Here is a 6,228-nt window from a genome sequence, read left to right as displayed (position 1 = left end):
TCATAGAATTCATCCATTTTTATCTGTAGGATGATTTGATATATTTGGTTAAAATATGAATTAACCTGTCATACAAGACAATTTTCCTTGAACTGCAGTGGACGAGTATGACTCCATCGCGTGTGCTGCACATCTTATCTTATTGACACATCAAGAAACTACAACAGCTGCACGTCTTGTGCAAGAATAGAAATGCACCAACGTACTAATGAAGTCACCTCCAGACCAGACAGCAATCCGAATCTCAAAGCTCACCTCATATATAAATGTTTGGGAGAACTGATTTGAATCATACCCAGAAGGTTGATGCTGGAAGGCACTATGAGAAAAGTGAACGCTAACAAAGAGGACACTTCAGGGAGACAAGCTTGCTACAAGGTTCCTTGCTCTGGAAATCAAGAGGCTTCTGCTTTGAGTCTATAAATTGACTGAACTCAATTGTGACGTGAAGGGGTGAGAAGGGGTGATGCAGGCTAACAGTACAACTTTTATGTTGCTTTCTATTTGGAGTCTGGAAATTTAGTTGAGAAAAAAGATCAGAAGCTTACAACACTTGGCAAGGAAATAGAGATTTGGGGCAGAGAGGTGTGCGGGCAGGGAAAGGGTCCAAATGTGAATTACTCTAATAAAGTTGAGAAACATTCAGTTCATACAAGGTTCTTCCATGTTTATTGGTAGCAGTCTTGAATTGACAGCATATAGTGAGGCTTGGATTTAAATAGCCTCCAATGACAGCCATTTAAAGAGGCTGGTTTAATCTTAAAACAAAACAAAAATAAAGCCATTACACTCTTTGTCTGGAGGAAAGTTCAGGGAAAAAAAAGGATGAGAAAGCTGTGCAGTTGGTCAAGGTTAGGAAGAAGATCTAATAGAAATATATGACCCAGTTTCTCAACCTGGGGAATTTTTTTCGCTATACTTCTGTGGAGACTTTTTTGGACTTTGTTTTTTTTGCGGTACTGCTCTAACTTGCAAGTGCTTTTGTCATGGCTAATACCTAGTGAATAGATGAAGTGAATAAAATTTTACCCCTGCCTTCCAAATCTTTATATTACTGTGGTGGGTTGACCTTGGATGGCTGCCAGCTGCCCACCCAGCCACTCTCTAACTCCTCCTCCTCAACAGGAGAGGGGGCAAAAATAAGATGGAAAAGCTTGTGGGTTGAGATAAAGGAAGGGAGATCACTTACCAATTACCATCATGGGCAAAACAGAGCCAATTTAGGGAAAATTAATTTAATTTACAGCCAATTAAAATAGACTTCAATGGTGAGAAACAAAGATGAGGTTAAAACAACACATTCTCTCCTCTCCCTTTTCCCTGACTCAACTTCAGTCCTTCATTCCCAACTTCTCTCCATCCCTAGCCCTCCTCCCTGAGCAACACAGGGGAATGGATTTGGGGGTCGCAGTCAGTTCATAACAGCCCCTCTCTTGCGCTCCTTCCTCCTTACACTTTTCCCCTTCTCCAGCGTGGGTTCTCTACAGGCTGCGGTCCTGCAGGAGAAACCTGCTCCACCATGGGCCCTCCATGGGCTGCAGGGGAATCTTTGCTCCAGTGCCTGGAGCACCTCCTCCCCCCGCTCCTTATTTCACCTTGATACCTGCAGAGCTGTTTCTCACGCTTTTTTCTCACTCCTCACTGCTGGACAGCCTTTTGCCCTTCCTTAAATACATTTTTTCAGAAGCACAGCTGTGCCCTGCAGTAGGTTCATCAGAGCCAGCTGGCACCGCCTGTGTCCAGCATGAGTTGGCCCCTGGCCTCTCCCCACAATGACCACCCCTGCAGCCCACTGCTGCCAGCACCTGGGCACCTGCACCCAATACTATTACTCATGAAATTTTAGTGATAAGGCCATAATTTGGCCATTTTTTTGAAAAAAAAACAAACACACAGTTAGAGAGAGCAAGGGTGAGTATGCCAAGGGACAGAAACCCAGATATGCATGCGATCTCCCTCCAGCACCTCCTGTTTTTCGTGTGCTTGCCTGCTTACACTTCAAATTCCTCTTAATACGTTAAAAGGGATGTGTTAACATGTTTGCCATTGATAATCAACCGAGGCAAAGCAATTACAAATTATACTGCAGGTGACAATCCTGCCCCTTGGCATTCAAGGAAATATCTCCCAAAGACTTTTTAAACATCTCCGGGTGAACTGCAGTCTCAGTGGGAGGAGGAAGGACTCACCACTAGCAGTTTCTGTGCTGCCCGCAGGAAGGCTCGATTCCCATACTCTGTACAAGCACGGCCTGTCTCGCAATAACCCAAAATTCAAATATGCCCGATGCAACCCAAGTCCCACTAGACATAAATTTTACTTTCACATCTCCAGCCTGCCGCCGGGGCTGGTAGGAGCCTTGTGTCTACACTGAAGATGTGTTTCCAGGGGGTGGTGACAGCTCTCAGAAGAAAGCAGCGAATGAAAGGGGAACATGACAGGGGGCTCTGTCTGACATGGACCTTAGCAGCATGGGAGAGGCTGCAGGGAAAGCAGAGGGAGGCAGCGCAGCTTGGCGGGGGACAGGACGGCCGGCATTAATTCTCACCCTCAGACAGAGCCTTCTACCAGCAGCTCCAATCAAAAAGAAAAGTTTACTTTTAAATCATAAAGAAAGTTTCAGGATGTTAAAAAAAAATAGAAGTCCACCATAAATAATGTAAATTACAATAAAGAAAAATTTAAAATAGACTAAGAGTAACATACATTTCTGATCAAAACAAAGACTATTTACCTCCAGTTACGCACACACAAACCAGTATTTTTTGATAACTAGATCACTTTCTGCCTTGTCTGTTTATGTATTTTATTGATTTTTTTGAAACTCTTGTTGGAGACTGTTAAGAATTTGGAGTAAAGCAGTGTGTTGTAGAGACCAGAAATACCGTGTATGTGAAGTAACTGAGTGCGCCTTTTAAAACTTCAGAAACAGTCTGAGAAATAATGTGAACATTTTCAAATATAAGTTTTATATTTCTGGAATTGAGAGATGAAAATTAAAATGAGGATCACAGCCAGTGGATAGTTAAAAGCTGAAGTTCAGCATTTACGCATGGATTAATTTCATCAGTTGTGATTGATTACCCAGCTCAGAGAGCAGTTTTGCTTCCACTATAAGCTGGCTTTATTGCTTACAGAACTCATCTTTGCTTAAATGAGAAAAATGCCTGTTCACAGGTAACAGTTTAGCCACCCCGTACACACTCTGGAGAGAAAACAGTCAGTGAATGTAAAGGCAACGGCAGCTTTGGGATAGGAGGACTTGGATTCCCTGGATTTCACATCGCTCTGCCTGCTCTCGCAGATGGAGCAGCTGGTGGAGCAGAGGCTACAAGATATACATGCTCCCGTGTTTGTACCGCAGACACACTTGCTGACCAAATAGCAGCCAGCTTTATGAATCCAGCCTTGAATCGAGAAATCTGAGTGCTGTTCCTCTGTTCTTATTTTGCTGGGTTTGGTTTGGGGGGGGGAGAAATACCGATGCAGATGTAGCATTCCTAGATAAAAACTATAGTGCAAAACAGTAAGTAAGGGCTGGTGGTTTTCTCTGCTTTAGTCTGAGAATAAGGGGAGCTGGCAGCCATTTGAAAGAATAATATCTTTCAGAAGCTCCCTTGAAAAATATTGTTATGAATTGGCCTCTGATGACTAGTGAAGTATGTTAAACATAGGATCTGTTCTTCTTTAGAGTTCTGTAAACATAATTGCACAAACTTCAGTAAGTTTTAAGGTCAGGGTAAATTAGAAATATGCTCTTATTCTATCACGAAGTTCAATCAGAAAAAAGCAATGATTTGTCATGAAGCAAACCCACCAGTATTTCAATTTTAACACAAATTCTTGGACAACTAACTGAAAAACAACTTCCAAAAAAAACAGTCTCACTTTCCTCACATATGTAAGAAAGCAGTGAACATCTCTATTAAGTGCAGAACACAGTCTTAATAGGGAGACACTCTTAGCACCACTGAATAAAAACCACATTAAAACATATTTCAGAGACATACTGGAAGTGTCTATCAACAGTAGATTGCGTTGCTACATTCAGAAAGCCAGACTTAATGCCAGTGTTACCAGGCTGGTAAGATCTGTGAACAGCGCCAAGATAACATCTTAAGTTTATTAGGTAAAAAAACACGTCACCTATCAGCTATCATCTTTGGCCAGCACCTGGAACAAAACAAAACACCTTTGCAAGGGGGCTTCATGCAAGTCTCCTCTGCCACAACGGTGCAAACACAAGAGGAGAGGTGTTAGGAGAAGTTGCACAACAGTCTGGAAACCCGTCTGGAAAATAAGCAATTAAGAATAAGAAGCAGCTGTCAGTCACTGGCCATGACATCAGGCCCTTTCTGAACATGCCATTAGGCTCTACATGTCATATCTAGCATCCCTGAGCATTTTGCTTGGCGACATTTTGCTTGGCGAGAATCTTTTAGGGACAGAAATTCAACTAGGACTCCCAGAATAGGTCAGGGTCCGTCTTGAATGAACAGAAACAGAAATACTGTCTCACAAGGGTCATGCTCAGAGGTTATAAGACATGAATTCACAAAAACATGATGCTTCACTGGAAAGGAACTAAAAGACTTGCCGGCACAGACCATCTTGAGAAGGGAAGGGTTAAGAGGAAAAAGTTCTTCCAAAAAAGAGGCTTACTCAGTCAAAAATCAACACAGATATCTTTATAGATGATCTGGACATAGGGATTGAGTGCACCTTCAGTAAATTTGCAGATGGCACCAAGCTGGGTGGGAGTGTCGATCTGCTGAAGGGTAGGAAGGCCCTACAGAGGGATCTGGACAGGTTAGATAGATGGGCCGAGACCAACGGCATGAGGTTCAACAAGAACAAGTGCCGGGTCTTACACTTCGGCCACAACAACCCCATGCAGCGCTACAGGCTGGGGGAAGAGTGGTTAGAAAGCGGCCTGGTGGAAAGAGACCTGGGGGTGCTGATCAACAGCTGGCTAAACATGAGCCAGCAGTGTGCCCAGGTGGCCAAGAAGGCCAATGGCATCCTGGCCTCTATTAGGAACAGTGTAGCCAGCCGGTCTAGGGAAGTGATCGTCCCTCTGTACTCGGCACTGGTGAGGCCGCACCTTGAATACTGTGTTCAGTTCTGGGCCCCGCACTTCAAGAAAGATGTTGAGGTGTTGGAGCGAGTCCAGAGGAGGGCGACCAAGGTGGTGAAGGGTCTGGAGGGTCTGACCTATGAGGAATGGCTGAGGGAGCTGGGGTTGTTTAGCCTGGAGAAGAAGAGGCTCAGAGGTGACCTTATTGCAGTTTACAACTACTTGAAGGGAGGTTGTAATGGAGTGGGAGTCGGCCTCTTCTTCCAGGCAACTAGCGATAGAACAAGAGGACACAGCCTCAAGCTTTGCCAGGGGAGGTTCAGGTTGGACATTAGGAAGCATTTCTTTTCAGAAAGGGTCATTAGACATTGGAACGGGCTGCCCAGGGAGGTGGTGGAGTCACCATGTCTGGATGTGTTTAAGAAAAGACTGGACATGGCACTTAGTGCCGTGGTCTAGTTGACATGGTGGTGTCAAGGCAATGGTTGGACTCGATGATCCCAGAGGTCTCTTCCAACCTGACTGAAAAAAAAAACAAACCCAAAACCAAACCAAACCAAAACAAAAACCTGGCCATTTTCCCGGTGTTTTTCAATACAGGCTCAAAACAAAGTGAATTTTTAAAAACATTACCAGAAAAATTACGAGAGTGGTAATTCTGTGCTTTTGTGCTCCATGAACATACCCTCCATTTGGGGACTAGGGAAAGGGCTAACTCAGTGCTCTGGCAAAACTCAGCACAGGTAACTCCATGCTGACTACTGAATTTCTCTGCATATTGTCAGCTGGACCCTGATAACAACAAGAGACCACAGTCACTTTCACAGGGAGTTCTAGGAAAGATCTGTCTGACTTAGTCTTGCAGGCGCAGTTTGTGAAACTCTATGAGCTCTTCCAGGGTCTCCAGCACATAAATTGCAATATAACTGCAGAGCAGTTGTTGTTAAAGGACAAATAATTATTTAGCAACGAGTTGAAGGCAAAAGAGCAAGTAATTGCTTGCTTTCTTTATAGGTTACTTAGACTATAAAATAGAACTTTAGGCAAAAAGTATCTTTCACCATTAGTTTTTAGCTCAGTAGGTGCAAAATATTTGCGGTACAACGTGAGTGTGGACTCCTTTTAAAATGCAAGATTTTCTCCTGTCTGTT

The sequence above is a fragment of the Nyctibius grandis genome, chromosome 6 (assembly GCF_013368605.1).
Source record: "Nyctibius grandis isolate bNycGra1 chromosome 6, bNycGra1.pri, whole genome shotgun sequence".
Lineage (NCBI taxonomy): Eukaryota > Metazoa > Chordata > Aves > Nyctibiiformes > Nyctibiidae > Nyctibius > Nyctibius grandis.
This window is presented reverse-complemented; position numbering follows the sequence as displayed.